Genomic DNA, 21,698 nt, shown 5'->3' with positions numbered 1-21,698 from the left:
GTGTTTAGAATTTCTAATTTTTCAGCAATAATCTGGTAACACATAATAATGAATGCCGTATAACCTGATAGAATAAAATCTAGTACATAAAACCGCCATTCATGATAGCAAGACTTACTGCGGCCTGGTCTATGCTAGGATGTTAGGTTGAAGTTAGCCGGCTTAGTTTAGGTCTGCAACCGTCAGCTCTGGAGCAGCATGCAGCTCTTTAAGGACTTCTTTGTGGCTCCCAACACTGTAATTGCAAAGCATAAAAAAAAAAACCAACCTACTGATTATTTTTGATAAACAGTGAACGTCTAAAAGCCCAAAAATGAACTACTTATATCTAAATAACAAACTATATGTGATCTCGAAACATTGGACAACTCCTCCTACTGTCCTCTAGAAAGAGAAACAGAGAGAGACAGAGAGAGAGAAGGTTTCAGGAGTGAAAGTCAGAAAGACCAAGGTACAAACACACATAAAATGTGCGGAAATAGAGTATGTAAAATGTTTGTGAACACACCCTGAAGTAAGCATATACAGTCTTCCCCTGCCTTATGAGGGTAATTCGTTCCTGAAAAAACCCTCTTAGGGTGAATTCTCGTAAGTCGAAAACATAATTACCATTAATTTCAATGTGAAAAAATTTTTATGCATTCCTGAGCCCCAAAATTTACACCCATTTATGCTAAAACACTACCAAAACCCATTAAAATGAACACAATTACTTCAATAGTTAACATTAGTTATCATAACACAACCTAACAAGGCATTTTCCCTTCATTAATTACTCTATAATAGAGCAGTTTATCTGCTTTCAGGGGGCTGTTCCAGGTGCAGAGACAGGGCTGCGAGGGGAACAGAAATCGAAGAGCGCCTGGGAGGGGGCACAAAGCCAAGTAGCTGCCTGTGGCTGCAGAAGCAGGGCCGGTGCAAGGGAGTGGGCAGGGCAGAGCAGGGCACGGGGAGGCAGCCCAGCCTGAGCGCAGCTTAGGTTAAGCGGGGTGGGGTCGGTGCCAAGGGCTGGCTGCGCAGGGAGCCAGGAAGGCACAGGGGGCCCCCAGCTGGTGAAGGGCAATGCCTCACTCATGCGGGGCTGCGCAGCAGAGAGGCCCCGCCAGCGGTCGCCGAGGTGGCAGCGGCAGGCAAGTCAGGTGCTAAATGGGATGGAACGCCGCAGGCGGTGAGCAGCACCTGAGGCACAGCTGCGCAGAGTGGGCGGTGGCAACCCCCTAGCCACCCAGAGGAGCAAGCGGCAGCAGCAGGGCTGGGATGGGCTGCGCGCCCAGCATCCACGTCTCGCAGAGCAGCGTGACCTGCTGCCAGGACTCAGACGAGTTTACCTCCCCGTACCAGATTGTTGGCCTCTCGCAGGGCACCATCACCCCCCTGCATGGCTTCTTCATCAAGACTGATGCGGACGATTCCATCCCCTCAGTGCTTGCCTACCAGGCCAGGGCACGCCGCTGCTGCAGCACTGAGGCAGAGACCCAGATCAGCCACAGCAGTGTCAAGATAAAGGTGGGGCAGGCCAAGGTGCCTGGGGCAGTGGCTCCGTGGATGGGCGCTGTCCCCTCTTCTCCCAGCTCAGGAGGTGGGTGCCTGCTGAGGCTGGCTGGGGGCTCCAGGAAACTGTGGAGAGATGTGCCAGGTGGGCAGCAGCTGCAGGCAGCCATTGCCTGGAGCTGTGGCCTTTCTCCCACTGCAGGGTGACCACGTCCCACTGAGGCGCACGAAATCCAAATCAGTCCTCATAAATGCGAAGAAATGCCTCATAAGCCTAAGTACAGGTATTAAATGAAACTCCTCGTAAAGTCGAATCCTCGTAACCCGAATTGGAGTATCTCAGGGTATGACTGTATCTCATTACAAATAATTATGTGTGTACTGTTCTTAAAAGAAAGGTTATAAAAAGTATGGGTTGATGTTATTTATTAAGGATTGTCTCATATTTACATGCATTGCAGCTCTTGAATTATTAACTTCAAGGAATTGGAAAAAAGGGGTTCTTCTTGCCATTTTGGTTGCCGACTCCTGACTTAGGTGGATTTTGTAAGCAATCAGTCCACACTACAAGCGCCATCTAACACTTTAAGGGCTCATAAGGTCAACTTTTGTACTCCTGGTTTTCATGAGGAGTAACGCCAAAAATCAACCTTGACTTTAGGGTAGTGCATTTGGAGCATTATGAAATTCAATTCCCTTGACCTTTTGTAGGTCTCTCACAGTGCTCCAATGTGCCCACTCTGTCCACCAGTTTCAGCTCCGCTGCTCTCCACATATGCAGGAAATGGCCTAGAAATCTGAATTTCATGTCCTTTTTTGGCAGTTTGGCGAGTAGACAGGCAGTACACATCAGCAGAACATCTGGACATGAACTCCCAGGGCTGCAAGAGACACATGGCCTTGATAGCACAAGCCGCACTGCCATGCCTGCCCACCTCTTCCTTTCTCTGGGCCCCTGGGGAAATCTCCACCTTACCAGGACTGGAGATGAACCAAGTCAAACACGTCCCTTAAGATTTCTCTGTAGTATCTGTGGCACAGAGGATGCTTAAAAGGCAAAATTTGTCCTTGTGCATAGCACATGCCTAATGTGTGCCACAGAGGCTCTTTCATTAAATTCCTTTGTGTGTTGTAAAACTTCTCATCTACAGTAAATGTATCTCCCTAATGTCTGGTCTTCGCTTACATTTTGTTGCAGTGTGCTCAAAGTGGTCTTATATGTGTGGAAGTCATGTAACCCTGGGTGCAGAACAATGTAGTCCCTCCAGTCTAAACTTGTTTCACGGCACCAGAACCAGCACTCCACTGTGTACAAAGTACTGAGTACAGCCAGCACCTCCCCATTCCTCCTCACCAGTGCTTCACATTCCTTTATGTCTGTGTCCTCCTCAGAGTCTTCACTGTTTTGATGGAAGCTCAGGCTCTTTACATACTGTAGGACAACGTGTGAGGCATTTGCCACAACAATTTGAGTCTGGCATTTGCATGGATATGAAAAAAGAGCACGAAAACATTCTTTGCTGTTGCTTTCCAAATGGAGGAGGAGAAGAGAAGTGCACTATGAGAGGCTGACAAAATATACCCAGAACGACCTGTTGCAGCTTTTTGTCCCCCTGGGAAGTTAACCCACAATGCAAGGGAGGCAGCAGGAAGCGGGGGCATACAGTTCTACAGTGCACTGCTCACAAAGTCAAAGCTGCCTGTCTGAATAGCGATGCATTCCAACAGCTTTATGTGCAAATGTGGACATGCAAACTTGACTTTACAACAATGAGTGCAAAAAAAACCAAACCAAACCAATCTTAACAAATTTGATCTAATCGTCTAATGTTGACGTACCCTGAGTCATGTGTCCAATTTCTGGTTGTAAAACTCTCCCTGTCACAGCAAGATAAAAGCTGATGAATCTTTTTTTACCATTTATTTTTATTTAGTGCAAAAGGAAGTCTATTGTATAGAAGATAAAGCAAATAAAATGCATAGTGCATTCTAGGACTTTCCTCATTAGTCTCTCACTACTGAAAAATATAATTCAGATCAGGCTGCTCACAAATGAAGTGACCTTAGCGTTCCCAGTTTAGAATGTCCACTACATAAGTGTTCAAGTCATAAAAATCACAGCAGAATTTATTGAGATCCAAGACTTGAACAGCAAGATGGTTGCAAGTCTGAAGAGATCTACTGGCAGAGCTGTATCTTTAAGCTTACTCCGCACCTGCATACACTGTGGCTGCCTCTAAATAGTCTTATGGAAACTAAGAGGGGGGAAATTATGGAAATTCCCCCCAAAAAGTATTTCATCCAATGTAATCCACACAAGTGCTGTTTTACTGATCACTGGCAGATGTACTCAGAGTTGCTCAGGTTTTTAACAGACGTCACTTTTTTTTTTTCAATTATAGTCTTTTTTTTAAAAAATGAAGAAAAATGAATGCTGTAGTGAGAGTTCAGGAATGAAGAGAGGCAGAAGGTGGGTGGCATAGAACAAAGGGTGGTGAGCGCAGAACTAAAGGCAGGTGGGAGGTGCATAATTTAGCATAGGGGTCTCAGGACTAGGGGCTGGGAAGTGGGGTGGTTACTAGGGTCACCTGTTGTGAAGATGGAACTGCGGTGGCAGCAGCTCTTCCCAGGGGCCAGGGCAGCACTTCCCAGCAAGCAGCTCCTCCTGAGAGGACTGGGGCCACGCTATCTGGCTAGAGACTTTCTGGAAGGGAGGGATCCAGGGCTGTGGGCTCGTTGGTTGGGGTTTGGGGCTCTGCCTGGGGAGAGGAAAGTCCCAAACTTTCCCCTGTAGGGACTCTTCACCATCCCTATATGCTTCCAGCACTACTCACTTACCTGGTTCCTAGTAGGGGAGGACTTTTAACCAATCGGAGGGCAGCTTTAAGTGAGCTCAGCTGGTTCCAATTGGTTTGTAGCAGCCCTTCCTTGGCTACTTCCCCAGCTCAGCTGTTCCTTGCTGCCCTGGGGTAACCCTGTTTCTTTGCCAGGTGTTGCCCCTCTCTCAGCACTAGATTTCTGGCCTAACCCTGTCGTAATACATATTTATAAATATTATACATAATATATATGTGTGTGTGTACACGTGTATATATTTTCTTAATAATTAAATTGTAATATCAATTAAAATGATATGAAAAATTGCTATTAAGTCATTTGTAAACTAAGATCTATTTTCATTACTAATCCGAAAAGCATTATTTAATATTCTAGTTAAATAATACTTCCAGAATGGTCACGAAAAAAATTGCAGTAAAAACTAATTACTACTCATGCCATTTTTTGTTGGAATTCAAAGAATCAGCAAGTATTTAAAAGCTGAACACATCAGTAGTATATAATTGATCAGAGATTTTAGGTACAGAATTTGCCAAATACCTATAGTAAGGTATGCCCTGAAACACTTTCATGGGATACTTTAAGTGTTAACTTTTTATACTTTTTTCAGTGTCCTATAATCTTCTGGTGGAAGTACATTATTTGACAAATTAACTTAAATGGAATCCAACACAGTCTTCGATTCTTTGTATATTTAGAGCAATTTTCTTAGGAATATCTGCCTTCTTTCCAGTTACTCTTACTGATGTATGCCCTCCTATGGATGTTTCATTCTTGATTCTTTCAGTTCAAATCTCTTAGATAGTTGCATTAGTGCTACTAATTAACTCAAGCATCAGTCTAATACTCTTTTGAAACTAAAAGACCAAGAAACACCTATTTTATCATACTCAGCACTATCATTGACTGTCAAGAAAGAAATTGCTATAGTCTACTCTCTAGGGAATAACTCTTATAGTATTCATTTGCTGGAAACAAGAAAAAAGTGTCTACCCAGGGTTTGTAGTAGTTTGGGCTTCTTTATACAAGTGAGCTCAAACACAAGAAAGCTGCCTTTGCTTTGCCCTAAAATAGCAGACCCACACTGAAGCTGTGTCTACACGTGCACGCTACTTCGAAGTAGCGGCACTAACTTCGAAATAGCGCCCGTCACGGCTACACGTGTAGGGCGCTATTTCAATGTTAACATCGACATTAGGCGGCGAGACGTTGAAGCCGCTAACCCCATGAGGGGATAGGAATATACAACCTTATACAAACAGGTTCAACGTCGAAGTAGAGACCGTGTAGTCGTTGCACGTCCCGCAACATCGAAATTGCGGGGTCCTCCATGGCAGCCATCAGCTGAGGGGTTGAGAGACGCTCTCTACAGCCCCTCAGCTCAATGGTGGCCGCGTGGAGCGGCCCCTTAAAGGTCCCTGCCCCCTCCCTTTCTGTGCAGGAAGCTGAGAGAGCATGCAGGCAGCAGCAATAACACGCAGCTAGCCTGCACGCTCTTCAGCAGCCCCAAGAACCCCCCAGTGCACCGATGGCCACCCAGCAGCCCCCCCAGGGGACCCCCCCCAAGGGGATCCAGGGCAGCCAGGCCGGCAAGGGGCAGTGGGGCCCCTCCTGGACGGAGGCAGAGATTCGTGACCCGCTGGGGCTCTGGAGCGAGGCGGAGGTGCTCCAGGTAATGGGGAGCAAGAGGCAGAACGCAGATGCGTTCGCTCAGCTGGCTGAGGGCCTGGCCGCCCGGGGTCACCCTGCCCACACTCCGGACCATGTCCGGAGTAAAGTCAAGGAGCTGAGGCAGGGTTACGCCTGGGCCCGGGATGCGGCCGGACGATCTTGGGCCGCCCCCGTCACTTGCCCCTTTTACAGGGAGCTCAGGGACATCGTGGGCCCCCGGCACACCTCCTCCCCTCCGGCCACTCTTGACACCTCGGCTGAGGAGCCCCAGCAGGCCCCGGAGCCGGAGTCCGCCCCGGAGGTAAGCCCCGCACCCCGGGGCATCACAGCAGGAGAAGGAGGAGGAGGAGGAGGAGGGGGACTCCTCCTCCACTGAGACGGGGCTGCACATCCTCCTTGTCCGCCGTTGCCCCGCCACCCGCCACCGAGGGCCGGACTGCTGAGGGACACCTGGGGCCAGCTGAGACTCGCCGGACATATCTTCCGGTCCGCCCGGCCCCCAGCCAGCCCCAGACAGGGCTGTGGCCGAGGCGGGGCTCCCGGCCGCCCACCCCCAGTGCCGGACTATAGGGGCTTGGGGCCCAGGATGTGCCCCCCCCTTGTATATAGTTTTGGGACTTATTTATTTGTGCCCCCCATTTGCCCCATCCCCCCACCATGTAAATAGTTCTCCCCTTCCTTTTAATCCCTGGTTTTCTGTTTTTTGTACATATAATATATGCAAACTTTTTTATTATTCACTTATATAACAGTTTAGTTAGAAGGTCTTGTATATAGTTTGTTGTTATTAGTTAAAAAAACAGTTCAAAGAAAACCAGTTTCATTTTACCAACAAGTGCATGCTTTTATTTGTCCAGGAAAAGTGTGGGGGGGGGTGCTGTTGGGTGCTCCATGGTGTGGGAGTAGGGGCAGGGAGTGTTGTGGAGGAAGGGGAGGGGGCAGTGGGTGGCCTGGCAGAGTTCACCCCGCGGCCTCCTCGAAGTGGGCCCGCAGGGCCTCCCGGACCCGGGTCCCTTCGGAGTCCACCTGGCGACGGGGGGCAGTGGGTGGCTGCACGTCGGCCCTGCCGGCCTCCACAGCCCAGCCCTGAAAAAAGGCCTCCCCCTTGCTCTCCACCAGATTGTGTAGGGCGCAGCAGGCACCCACAATCTGGGGGATGTTGTTGAGGCCCGCATCCAAGCGGGTCAGGAGACATCTCCAGCGCCCTTTGAGGTGGCCCAATGAGCGCTCCACCACCTGGCGTGCGTGGTTCAGGCGCTCGTTGAAGCGCTCCTGGCTGGCAGAGAGATGCCCCATGTACGGGTGCATGAGCCAGGGCCGGAGGGGGTATGCCGCATCTGCGATGATGCAGAGGGGCATGGTGGTGTCCCCCCCAGGGATCTCCTGGTGGGGGATGTAGGTCCCCGCCTCCAGCCGGCGGCACAGGCCCGAGTTCCGGAAAACCCGGACGTCGTGGGTGCTGCCAGGCCAGCCCACATAAACGTCCTGGAAACGGCCCCAGCTGTCAACCAAGGCCTGGAGGACCACTGAGTGGTAGCCCTTGCGATTCATGTAGCATCCTCCACTGTGTTGCGGGGCACGGATGGGGATGTGAGTCCCATCCAGAGCCCCGAAGCAATTGGGGAAGCCCAGCGTGGCAAAGCCCGCGATGGTGGCATCTGGGTCCCCCAGCCTCATGAGCCTGTGGAGGAGCATGGCGTTGATGGCACGCACGACCTGCAGGGAAAGCACATGGGAGAGCACCAATGAGGGGTGAGCAGGGTGTGCGTGGCCCTGCCCTGCCCGGGCCCCCCTCCCTCCCCTCCCCTCCCTTCCCCTCCCCTGCCCTGCCCTGCCCTGCCCTGCCCTGCCCTGCCAGGGCCCACCTGCCCTCCCCCGCACCCGTGGGTCCTCTTACCTCCATGAGGACAGCCCCGACGGTGGCCTTGCCAACGCCAAACTGCTGTCCCACGGATCGGTAGCGGTCTAGAGTGGCCAGCTTCCAGACAGCGATGCCGACCCGTTTCTCCACTGGGAGGGCACGCCGCATGGCAGTGTCCTGGTGCCTGAGTGCGGGGGTGAGCCACTGGCACAGCTCCATAAATGTCTGCCGGCTCATCCTAAAGTTCCTGAGCCAGCGGTCGTTGTCCCACTCCTCAAGCACCAGCCGCTCCCACCAGTCGGTGCTGGTGGGGTAGCTCCACAGGCGGCAGCGTGTGAGGCGGGGGGGGGTCGGGGTGCTGCACGGTTGAGGTTTGAGTCCTGCTCCCCTGCAGGCCGCTCCTCCTCCCATGTGGCAAGGAGGTGCTCAGCTGCCTCCCGCATGGCATGGATCAGGGCGAGCCCTGATCCTGCAGGGAGGGCTGGGTGGACCTCTGGCTGCTGCTGCTGCTGCTGCTGCTGCTGCTGCTGCTGCTGCTGCTGCTGCTGCTGGGGGTCCATGACTGCGTCGCCCGAGGTCTGCGTGCCTATGGCTCTTCAGACCGTGTGCTGTGCAGGCTGAGTGTGTCTGGGAGGGGCCCTTTGAGGGAGCGGCTAGCTGTTGCCCCGGAAGCGCTAGTCCGCCCTGTGACCCTGTCTGCAGCTGTGCCTGGCATCCCTATTTCGATGTGTGCTACTTTGGCGTGTAGACGTTCCCTCGCAGCGCCTATTTCAATGTGGTGCTGAGCAACGTCGATGTTGAACATCGACGTTGCCAGCCATGGAGGACGTGTAGACGTTATTCATCGAAATAGCCTATTTCGATGTCTCCACATCGAAGTAGGCTTCACGTGTAGACGTAGCTTGAATGTCATAGCACATGCCATATGAATGTCAGGATAAGCACCATATATTGTGGATTGTTTCCAAATAAAATCTATTTCATATGAATCGTGCCTTATTACAAATAAAAATCAGGCAAAAAACTAACAAAAGGCAATGAAGGGGACAGGCTGCCACATTAGTCCGACAATTCCTAGGTTTAGTGTCCCTTCCAAATTGCCATGATTTTACCAGAAGGCCAAAGTCACATAGTTGCTGCTGCAATTGGTGTGCTACAAAAGCTAACTTTCCTTTCAGTCTTGCTATTGCAAACAAATTCTGGAAACAGGCCTGCCCCTGTTCTCATCTGCCTCTAATCCCTGAAAAAACAAGATCCAAGCAACCGCAACAAACTTTCAGAAACAACTAATTCACGGAAAACTGTTTAAAGGAAAAATTGTCTCTCATTATTACAATCGTCCATGGGGCTCATCATTAATAGAAAATTTGTTTAAAGACTGTCTCCTAGTCTATCATGGTTGGCTATCATGGCTTTAGAAAGGCACAGTATACAAGAAATATCTATAGCAGTTCAGAACAGGCAACCAAGAAGTACTCAGGTTCAGTAGCCAAAATGTATGCAGGTTCAGTATTTGTGTGCATATATGTACATACACACACACAAAATTCCAAACCCATATTCACTTCACTGCTTGTATTCCTTAACAAATATTGAGAAACATTTATACAAACAGGTTTTTGATTATTTCTGTATAAATACCCACATTTTTAGTATATGCATATTCTTGTAGCTTTGCATACAAAAGTATTTACTCTTCTTGAGTCACTCATTTTAAAAGCAGAAGTTATCCAAGTCAGTGGCAGAAGTGATACCATGAGAACACAGAAGAGTCAAAGAGGACAGACAGAAGGCTTAAATTTGTTTGTCTAAACTATGAAGTGAACACTGTATATATTCATTGACCTTGCTACAGGTTGCAAAATGATTAACAAACAGGAGGGGAAGTGCTCCCTGTTCCTCTAATCAATTATTGGCAACAGTAGAAAATTTAGAGCATCCCAGATGAGATGAACAAGCTGATCACTAGTATTTTAGTTTTTGCTTGTTATGTTTAACTGGGAGGAAGTTGTCAGTAAGCTTAGAGTTTAAACAAGGTTGGTGGAGTGTATGATAATTACACTTGGATGAGCACTCTATTATGCAGATATGATATTTCAAGACTCCTAGAACATACTGGCACTTAAAAAATGAAATTCACGGGAATCATGTATTTAAAGAGACTCTTCTTTATTCAGATGTTTACCATGTAACCTATGGCAAATATATTTTATAAATCTTGAAATGATGATTAATCCTAATAAAAACTGTCTTGATGTAAGTTTATATTGCCTTCAGATCAGGTACTGATATGGTCAATCTTGTTTTTTATGTTGAACGCAGCAACTTTATAGCTAAACTGCTTTAATTTGGAATCAGTCCCAACTTGGCAGAATCCACATATGGCTTTTTAACTGTGAAACATTATAATTTCAAGACTGACTTATTTAATGTTTTCAAAAGCTAGAAGATAACACTAAGGCATGTATTCATACGCAGACAATAAGCCTAAAGGCATATGTATTATATTTACTATCACTGAGTGATAATGGGAACAGGTAAAGCAAAACTCATATGATAGAACAGTGTGGCATGCCTAATAAACCAAATCAGATAACGCAATTAAATCATGCTGTTTGCTCATGCCAGAGGAATTCAGAAAGGGAAAAGTCATGGAAATTTCAGATTGTCTCATTAGTCATTAACTATATTTATATTTCTTTAACTATTTTACTAGATACTTTACAAGTCATTAAAAATGCAAATTCCAAAGGTCCCCTTATCGGCCAACCCAGATGAGATAGTTTAAAGCTTAGTCTATTAATTGACTTTCCCTGTGACAAGACTTGCTGCATGAACAACATGTAACCCAGCCCCGGTGAGACCTAACCAAGCATAGGGGTTTATAGCTTCACCAGATTAAGTGAAAGTTTCCAACTAGCATAGCACTGTCAGCAGCTGTGCTTCGTTTTGTTCAGCAAGAAGTCACTCTCAGATATCACATGCATATTTAAACAAAAGGATGCTAGTAGAAGACTTCATGCTGCAGAATGTTAGTGACTTCTGGAATTATCACAATTATCATTCCATTATCGTAAGACAAACAACCTAATTTATTATGCTGTGCTGCTTCTCAGCTCTGAATCTCTTCCTGTTATGTTACACAACCGTTTACTTAAGTATTCTACACAAACAGCATTTGTATTGAGTACTTCATCAATATTTGTAATATTATGAAGCTCTGGAACTTGCTCCGATCCCAGATGAGAGACAATAGTCCAGGATCGTTTCCTCAGAAAGAGATGTGGATGGGCAATGTAGATCTCTGGGCCAAAGCTTCAAAGATTAAGCATCTGAAGTTAGGAGTTTTTAACAAGGAAAAGAGAAGTTACATTTTGAGAATTCTGGCCTTAGATTGCAAACCTTCATATCAAAGGACACTTCCTACAAGCCACCAAACAGAAGACAAACACCTCCTAGTTCAGCATGGCAGAAAAGTTTATGGAAGAAAATCTTGGCAAACATTGTGCTGTTGTCATCTCCACCAGAACTAAATGTAGCTGTCAAGACAGGGCAAAACTTGCATTTTCAACACTTTTCTACAGGTATCACACAGAAATGAAGTTTAGCAAACTGAAGCTTAGGTAAGACATTTGGAGAGAAAGCAACAAAATTCTGTAACAAGATTGGGCAACATATATGCCGTTTGGAACACTTCACTTGAATGAAAGTACCATGATGCCATGGACTGCTATGACTTATTTATATAGCTCTAAACGTGTTGGGCATGTTTCAGACTAAGCTTCTAAGCTATTGCTCATTGTATTACAAAGTATCACAAAGATAGATGGTCTGCCTTGATTTTTTTCTTCATTTGAAATAACACCAGTTATCCTTTAAAATGATAGAATAACTTTTTGAATGCTCCAACCATCGAACAAATAAGGATAAGTCCCCTGGAATCTATATCCTCCTTCAGTCCCTCATTGTGTGTGTTTGGTCTCCTCCCTGTGCAGGTAGTGACAGCCATCAACACGCTCCTGCTCCAGAGTGTCGTCCATATTGCAGACCTGGACACGGTCATGGCTGGCTTCACTGCCCTCAGTTTCTCCAACTGCTTTGAGGCGATAAACAGGATCCACATCTTCATCCCTACCCCAGAACACAGCATAGCCCAGTTCATCATCTGCAAGGGTACTACGCCATCACACTGCAGGCCCTGGTTGACCACTGGGGATGGTTCTTGGATGTGTATGTTGGGTGGTTGGGCTGGGCACATGACATACAGATATTTCACAACTCCAGCCTGTGCTGGAGGATGGAGGTAGGCATCTACGCACTCCACTGGGAGCTGACAGTTGGGGACGTGCAGATACCACTTTGCATCATGCCCTGGCTCATGAGACCATACACTGGGCACCTGGACCCCACCCAGAACCTGTTAACACCACCTCAACTGGGTTCAGAACTAGGTCAAGTATTCCCTCGGCCATCTGAAGACACAGTTCTGATAAATGATGACTGAGACTAAGAGAAATGAAGAGAACTCAAGAGAAAGAGAAAAAATTAAATAAAAATTCACAAATTAGCTTGATAGGACAGTAGGGGAGTGGAGGGAAGGTCAAAGAAAAATAGTTTCTGCAAGTATCTATTAAGTTAAGTGGGCTGCCTGGGATCATTACGAATATCAAAGGTGGGGAAACTGTCCTTTTAATGCATAAGGTAATCAATATCTTTGTTGAGTCCTTGGACTGATTTGTCAGTTTTTATTTTTTTTCTGTCTCCCTCTTAAATTCTCTTTGTTTCAATTATCACTAGTTATCATTTATCATAATTTTTTCCAGATCTGAAGAAGTGGGTCTGTCCCACGAAAGCCCATCACCTAATAAGTTATATTGTTAGTCTTTAAAGTGTTACAGGACTGCTTTTTTGTTTTGTGAAGATACAAACTAACCTGGCTACTTCTCTGTAACTATTCAAAAATGAAAGCAGTTTTAGATCTAGTCTTTGTAAACTTCTCCCTGGAAAAGCAAAATCTCTGTCATCTACTCCATGTCTGCCTTATTAAGTCAGGAAATCCTTAGATAGTATTATCCTGAAAGATGTCTAATTTCTGTTATTTAGGATTTCTCAGCATGTTTCACCCTCCCCCTATCTAAACTCTAAGCAGCATGTATCCAGTTAAATGTTGACACAAATGATTGCTTTGAGTTTTTACGGCACTCAGCCATGCAGAAGAATCTTCTCCACTCTGCTCACTTTTTGTGTATGTTTAAAGCACAATAGCAATGAAATACCTGTACATATTTGATTTGTTTATCTGAATCAATCAGGCTCAAACTGCTGAAACACCCATAGTGTTATTGCATGTATTTTGTATGCAATGAAAATTTGAACATGGTTCAATGTCTCAATAAACAACAGTTGAATTACCTAATGCCACTCAAATAAAGATTTTTCAAGAGCCAGGGGTGATCTCCTTCTTCAGTTGGCTCCTTATGTAGTGTTGTTTGTTTTCCACAGCTACCTCTAGCAGTTAAGATGTTTGTCATCAACTGCCAATAGTTTAGGAAGCCAATGTTTTGTGTCTGTCCATATTCAGTTAGAGATGACTATAGTCCACATCAAGTTTTTGAGGTGAGAAAGGTCTCGAGGGTAATATTTGCTTCTGCACACAGCAAACTGGCATCTGAGAATAGACAAAAATACTGCAGCCTAACAAAGTATAAAATAACATTTCAGGCCTCTGTCACTGTGTGGTTCTAGTGCCATATATTAACAGAATTACATTAATGTTAAACTGCACATGTCCTATACCAGAAATTAAAGGGGCAACCACTGAAGATGTCAACTAAGTAATAGGTTACATAAAGACAATAAAGCGGCAATGATTTAGGAAGACAGTACTAGCAGCGAGCAGCAGAATGGTAACAGTGACATCAAAGGAACACATCAGAGCAGTAGTCAGGATTCAACATGGCAAGATGAAGAAAAGACCAGACAGCCAGAGTGCAACAAAGGACTATCAGGAAGCTGCAAACTCTATTAATTCAAAAGTCTTAATCTCTCCCAAATAATTATAACACTAAAACAGATCCCTAGGATCATCTCACCCAATAGCTACTTTGCAAGCCATAAATGATTAGACAGGTAGTCTGAACTTATAACATAACCTGATGCTGTTGCTATTTCCAGTAGGGCTGACAGACTTGCCAGGTCCCTGGGCAAAAGTTGTGGGAGAACCCCATGCTGCCAGAAAGGGTGGGGCAACAGGTAGAAGGGGTGTGGCTGGAGCAGCCATCCCTCAGCACTACCCAGAGTGCACCATGCTGTACTGTACACCCCCTGATCCCAGCAGACCTCCCAGCTGCCCCAAGCATGCATGGGGGTGCTCCAGCAGTAACTTAAAGGTCCAAGTTTCCAGCCACTGCTCTCAGCTCCCTCCCACTGTCCCTTTTAGGTTAGTGGAAGTGCTACTGGAGAAGACCACCTGAACTACTAACCCAAAAAGGGAAGTGTGAACAAGCTCCATTGTTGTAATTACTGCGGTGGCTCTAAAGCTCTGTCTACACTGTGCAGCTTTTAGTGACACAACTGTGTTGACATTTCACTTAAATGCCAGCAGCACAGTCACTTTTTGTTGTGTCTTCCTCCAACAAAATACTTCCACCCACCCAACAAGCAGCATTAGCTTTGTGTGTAGGAGAGTGCGTCTGCCATGTAGGCACTTGTTCACACTGGCACTTCTTCTCAGCAAAATTTTTGTCTTTGTCAGGGGGTGTAATTTTAACACCTCTGAATAACCAAAGTTTTGTCAGTCAGTGCAGACATAGCCTAAGCTGACCTAATATAGGTTGACTTAGGTTTGTAGTGTACACATATCCTTAGTAAATGGGATCTTTTACTTTGGAAGACTGAAATTTGTTTGCTTGCTCTCTGTGCAGAGCAGTAGTCAGAGCATGTACTAATAGGTTATATATAAACAAAATATCATTTATGAAAATTGTACGTTGCTTTGGCAGAGGAGATCTTTTAGTTGTATATAAACCTCTCTTTTGTGAACTAACAGGTCAATGAATGAAACATTTCCAAATCAAATATTTTGTAGTGCAAAATATGTAGCCTATCCCATTCAATATGGCAATGCATATGCTACTTCTTGGCTGCATAAATTAATGGAATTAATGTCACTTGTTTAAATCAAGTTTCTCTGTAAATCTCATGTCTAATCTATGATGTATGTGGATAAACAAGGTTTACAAAGCAGAAGCATACTTTCAGGGACACACATTACAATGAAAAGAAACCATACCACAAGATTTTACGACATACACATGTTTACAAAAGCATATCTATTACGTATTGTATATAATATGCCAATATGAGCATCAATATGTAATAAAATACATTGATATACATGTTCGTATGACCTACAGCCATACACAGAATGAAATAGTGATGATACCCTTTTGATAAACCACAATCATATAAGACATTGTCCATTTCACCTCTGCTGTGCTCACTTTCAAGCAAGTCAAAAAAGAAAACAGAAAAAAAAGATATAAGCTAATGGCATTTAAGGGGAATTGAAAATATTTAGGTTGTTTTTTTTTGAAATCTGTTCAATTTAAGCAGGAAGAACTGGAAGTGCTAATAAATAAATACAACTATGACATCGCTGACATCACAGAAACTTGGTGGGATAATACACATGATGGGAATGTTGGTATTGAAGGGTACAGCCTGCTTAGGAAGGATAGACAGGGAAGAAATGGGGGGAGGTGTAGCCTTATATATTAAAAACCTACACGCTTGGACTGAGGTGGAGATGGACGTAGGAGATAGACGTGTCGAGAGTCTCTGGGTTAGACTAAGAGGGGTGAAAAACAAGGGTGATGTCCTGCTAGGAGTCTACTACAGGCCGCCTACCCAGGTGGAAGAGGTAGATGATGCTTTGTTTAAACAACTAACAAAGTCGTGTAGGGCCCCGGATTTGGTGGTGATGGGGGATTTCAACTATCCAGATATATGTTGGGAAACTAATACAGCAGGGGACAGACTATCAAGTAAGTTCTTGGATTGCACTGGAGACAATTTTTATTCCAAAAGGTTGAAAAAGCTACCGGGTGGAAGCTGTTCTAGATTTGATTTTAACAAATAGGGAGGAATTGGTAGAGAACTTGAAAGTGGAAGGCAGCTTGGGTGAAAGTGATCATGAAATCATAGAGTTCACAATTCTAAGGAACGGAAGAAGGGAAAACAGCAAAATAGAGATAATGGATTTCAGGAGGACAGATTTTGGTAAACCCAGAAAGCTGGTAGGTAAGGTCCCATGGGAAGCAAAACTGAGGGTAAAAACAGCTGAGGAGAGTTGGCAGTTTTTCAATGGGACATTATTAAGGGCCCAAAAGCAAGCTATCCCGCTGCTTAGGAAAGATAGAAAGGGAAAGATAGTGGGAAAGGGGTAGGGTTAGAAGTTGAAATAAAAAAAGAGCACGTTAAAAATCACTTAGAAAAATTAGATGTCTGCAAGTCACCAGGGCCTAATGAAATGCATCCTAGAATACTCAAGGAGCTGATAGAGGAGATATCTGAGCCTTTACCTATCATCCTTGGAAAATCAAGGGAGACAGGAGAGATTCCAGAAGACTAGAAAAGGGCAACTATAGTGCCCATCTATAAAAAGGGGAATATAAATAACCCAGGAAACTACAGGCCAGCCAGCTTAACTTCTGTGCCAGGAAAGATAATTAAAGAAATTATTTGCAAGCACCTGGAAGGTGGTAAGGTGATAGGGAACAGCCAGCATGGACTTCTAAAGAACAAATCATGTCAAACTAATCTGACAGCTTTCTTTGATAGGATAACGAGCCTTATGGATAGGGGAAAAGCGGTAGATGTGGTATACCTAGATTTTAGAAAAGCATTTGATACGGTCTCACATGATATTCTTATAAAAAAACTAGGCAAATACAATTTAGATGAGGCTACTATAAGGTGGGTGCATAACTGGCTGGATAACCATACCCAGAGAGTAGTTATGAATGGTTCTCAATCCTGCTGTAAAAGTATAACAAGTGGGCTTCCACACGGGTCTGTGTTAGGACCGGTTCTGTTCAATATCTTCATCAACAATTTAGATATCGACATAGAAAGTACGCTCATTATGTTTGCAGATGATACCAAGCTGGGAGGGGTTGCAACTGCTTTGGAGGATAGGGTCATAATTCAAAATGATCTGGATAAATTGGAGAAATGGTCTGAGGTAAACAGAATGAAGTTTAATAAAGACAAATGCAAAGTGCTCCACTTGGGAAGGAACAATCAGTTTCACACATACAGAACGGGAAGAGACTGTCTAGGAACGACTACAGCAGAAAGGGATCTAGGGATTATAGTGGACCACAAGCTAAATATGAGTCAACAGTATGATGCTGTTGCAAAAAAACCAAACATGATTCTGGGATGCATTAACAGGTGTGTTGTGAACAAGACACAAGAAGTCATTATCCCGCTCTACTCTGCGCTGGTTAGGCCTCAGCTGGAGTATTGTGTCCAGTTCTGGACACCACAGTTCAAGAAAGATGTGGAAAAATTAGAGAGGGTCCAGAAAAGAGCGACAAGAATGATTAAAGGTCTAGAGAATGTGACCTATGGAGAAAGGCTGAAAGAATTTGGCTTATTTAGTTTGGAAAAGAGAAAATTGAAGGGCGACACGACAGTGGTTTTCAGGTATCTAAAAGGGTGTCATAAGGAGGAGGGAGAAAACTTGTTCTTTTTGGCCTCTGAGGATAGAACAAGAGGCAGTGGACTTAAACTGCAGCAAGGGAGGTTTAGGTTGGATATTGGGAAAAAGTCCTTAACTGTCAGGGTGGTCAAACAGTGGAATAAATTGCCAAGGGAGGTTGTGGAATCTCCATCGCTGGAGATATTTAAGAACAGGTTTGATAGATGTGTATCAGGGACGGTTTAGACAGTACTTGGTCCTGCCATTGGGGTAGGGGGCTGGACTCAATGTCCTCTCGAGGTCCCTTCCAGTCCTAGCATTCTATGATTCTATGATTCAATGAGATTTTGAAACTGAAAATTGTAAGCTCGTAAATAGATGCCTGTATCTGAGGCATCCCTTATGAAAGAATGGTTGACTGCTTCACAGATTCAATTTCATTCTGGACAGAAGGAAACTTTTTTTTTCCCCAGGCAATATGACCCTATAGCTAGGGAACCCTAAAAGATATGAATCAGAACACAATTTATATTATAATATCCCAAGACAAGTTGTAAGCATATTAAGACGTCAGTCAATGAAATGCTTGTTAAACACAAAATGCTAGCACTACAAATGGATGAGGTAAAACCACTTTGCACTGCACCAAGTATGATACCTCTTATTCATATGGTAATTAACACCTGCTTTTATATCTACATTTTCCATCAACACCTCAAAAAACTTTTAATTAACATCAGAACAAAATCAAACTCATTTTGTGACTGTCTTCACAAAGAATCTGTCTCCATTAAGCTGATCATTTAAACAGATATGGATGAGCCTAACCCACCTCACAAACTCTCAATTTTTATTATAGACTAGGTCCAGATTAATGTTTCTGCAGCATACTGAAAACTGTAAAGTGTATATGTAATTGCTGAGCATTATTATTTTTATAATACCAGATGGAACCAATCCATCCTCAGCAGATACTATCTCATAAATGATTCATTACCATTCCTTTAACCTAAAGCCTTTTGTATTTTGCAAATCCATGAGAATAACCATTAGTAAGCTTTATGCATTGCACTGGGTAAATTACCTAGTGTCTCAAATTTCATTCAGATGCAACTGATAACATTTTTGAGAGGGGTTGGTGCCTATAATTTTCACACTGTTCCTCTTCCTCTCAAAATTGCAGACTTTCCAACACTATTGACTTCAGCTGGATTCTAAATAGCATTACAAATTATTAGTAACATTTAACGCTTGTATATTTATTGCAGCCAATTGAGCTTTGACTAGCAAGAATGACTTAGACTCATTATGTACATTATTCAGAATTTCTAGTGTTATTGATGTGCACGGTGCATTACAGCCTGATACACGATGTCTGACTTACAATGCAGCATTTTAAAACACTTTTCCTTTCTGTCTGTAATGCTCAGTATGGTGCTCTTCAGCCCCATTTAGTTGCACTGGAGTCTGCAAGTAGTACAGAGCTCTTCTCTTTGCCCCCAGATCAGGCAGAATGAGCTAAGCATTAATCAAAAAACACTCCACAAACTGCCTAACATCTGTAATAAAGCTATGCACAGATATTGTTCCTTGTGCCTCAAAGCAGCCAGGAAGTAGGAACATGAGTGAAAGAAGAGAAAGGAAAGCTCTCTCTCCCATCAACAAAAATAAAGGAAGAGAAGCAGCTCCAGGAGTTTGATCACATCCATTGTGATTTGAGCATATTTACTGCAAAATTCCCTATTACCCACCGCTCTATATCATGTTTGATGTTGAATGAATTTGCTTTTCGATATGTATCACTACTAGGAGAGGAAAATAATGGTTACTTACCATTGCAACTGTTGTTCTTCGAGATGTGTTACTCATGTCCATTCCATGTAGGCATGCACACGCCATGTACGTGCATCGTTGGAAGTTTTTCCCCTAGCAGTATCTGTTGAGCTGCCAGGGCGCCCGTGGAGTGGCGCTGGCATATCAGCCCATACATACCTCTCCCAGCTGCATGCCTTTCCAGTTCCTTCTTACTAGATTACTCCAATGAAGGGGAGGTAGGCAGGATTGGGAATGGACATGAGCAAACGCATCTCAAAGAACAACAGTTACAATGGTAAGTAACCGTTCTTTCTTCTTCGAATGCTTGCTCATGTCCATTCCATGTAGGTGACTCCAAAGCAGACATCCCAGGAGGTGGGATCAGAGTTTGACCCCTCCACCAAGTGGAGGACTGCCCTACCCAGAGCAGCATCCTCCCTCGCCTGATGGGTCAACGTGTAGTAGTTGGCAAAGATATGGACAGAGGAACAGGTGGTGGGCCTGCAGATTTCCAGAACAGGATCTGAGCTACCAAGGCCACCAAAGACGCCTGCATTCGCATAGAGTGGGCCATCAGTAGACGAGCTGGAATCCAGGAAGAAAGCCTCTCAGCTGATATCAGCTGACCCTTCTTCCGATCTACACTGGCTACATCTAAGGTATGGAGAGCTTGTTCCCTGCCAGACACATGAGGCTTTGGGTAAAAGACAGACAAGAAAATGTCTTGGGACATATGAAAATTCAACAACAGCTTAGCCAAAAAGGTCAGGTGGGGGCGCGATCTGACTTTGTCTTTAAAGAAAACAGTATAAGGGGGATCCGCAGTGAGAGTCCAAAGCTCAGAGTCCCACCTGTCTGAGATAATGGCACCAACAGGGAGACCTTACAGGACAGATGAAGAAAAGAACGCATTGCCAGGGGTTCAAAGGGTGTACCCATGAGCTTAGAGAGCACTAGATTAAGAGCCCATTGTGTGACAAGCTGACATACACGCAGGTAAAGCCTGTCCAGACCCTTCAGGAACCTATGAACCTGTGGATCTGCAAAGAGGGTTTTGCCCCCTCCCCTCACGTGGAAAATGGAAATAGTCACCAGATGGACCTTGATAGAGGAAGGTCACAGCCCTTGAACTCTGAGGTCTAAAACGTAATCTAAAACTGGAGGACAGCACAGCTGTATGGGACACCCCCAATTCAGTAGACCAGGCATGGAAGTGCTTCCACTTGGCCATGGCCTGGTGGCTTCCTGCTCCCTAACAGCACCTCTTGAATTCGGGCTGAACACTGGAGTTCCACAGCTGTCAACCATGGAACATCCACGCAGTGAGGTGCAGAGACTGCAGGTCCAGATGATGGAGCCTGCCAAAGTCCTGAGTAATCAGGTTAGGGACTAGCAGAAATGCTAGTGGTCTGTCACAGGACAGGCTCAGGAGAGTGGAGAACCAGTGATGCCTGGGCCATGCAAGCATGATGAAAATCAACAGATGCCCTGAACTCCCGCACCCTCAGAAGTACCTAGTGCACCAACAGGAAGGGGAGAAACACATACAGCTGGAATCTGGCCAAGGAATGAGCAGCATGTCCCCTAGGGAGTCCCTGCCTAGGTCCATGAGGGTGCAAAACTTTGCACACTTCCTGTTCTGGTGCACAGCAAACAGGTCCAGACAGGGAAACCCCCACCTACAAAAAACCTGCAAGGCCACACCTCCTCTGAGGGACCACTCATGGCCACAGCATATTTGCAAATATGCTCAGGTGGTTGGCCAGCGCATTCTGGGTGCCTAGAAAGTAGGAAGCTATCAGGTGGATATCGGCTCCAAAGCAAAGGTCCCACAGGTGAATGGTGTCCCAGTACAGCTGGTGGGAATGAGCTCTGCCCTGCCTGTAGATATATGTGACCACCAATGTGTTGTCAGATAGAATCAGAACTGACCTGCCTCGCAGATGGGGAAGGAAAGTCATGCAGGCAAGGTGGACCACCCTCAGCTCACTGCCATTGATGTGCAGGGAGAGATCGCCTCCTGACCATGTATCTTGTGTCCACAAGTCCTCAAGATGGGCTCCCCACCCATTATCCAATGCATCGATCACCAGCTGGAGGGTTGGTAGTGATCTGGAGAACGGGACTCCTGAACACACCTCTTCTTCCAGGGTCTACCAGTCCAGGGAATGAAGCATGTCCTGGGGAACTGTCAAGACTGTCCCACACATGGAGGGACAGTTTCTGTGCCTGCACCAGTCACATCTGCAATGGGTGCATGCAGAGTCTGACATACTGGATCACATAGGTGCATGCTGTCATCAGACCCAGGAGGCA

At 45.3% G+C, this 21,698-nt stretch overlaps 1 long non-coding RNA gene across 3 annotated transcripts in view; it reads right to left on the bottom strand.

The window, feature by feature from the left end:
• LOC142017248 (uncharacterized) overlaps positions 1-21,698 on the bottom strand; it is a 320,766-nt gene that overhangs the window by 66,236 nt on the left and 232,832 nt on the right. For all 3 annotated transcript variants that reach the window (XR_012646492.1, XR_012646494.1, XR_012646493.1), the window contains one exon: positions 119-235. This is a non-coding gene — a long non-coding RNA (uncharacterized LOC142017248). The remainder of the gene's footprint in view (positions 1-118; positions 236-21,698) is intronic.

The sequence above is a fragment of the Carettochelys insculpta genome, chromosome 8, assembly GCF_033958435.1.
Source record: "Carettochelys insculpta isolate YL-2023 chromosome 8, ASM3395843v1, whole genome shotgun sequence".
Lineage (NCBI taxonomy): Eukaryota > Metazoa > Chordata > Testudines > Carettochelyidae > Carettochelys > Carettochelys insculpta.
The sequence above is the reverse complement of the archived record's forward strand: the minus strand, read 5'-3'. Positions and strand labels throughout refer to the sequence as shown.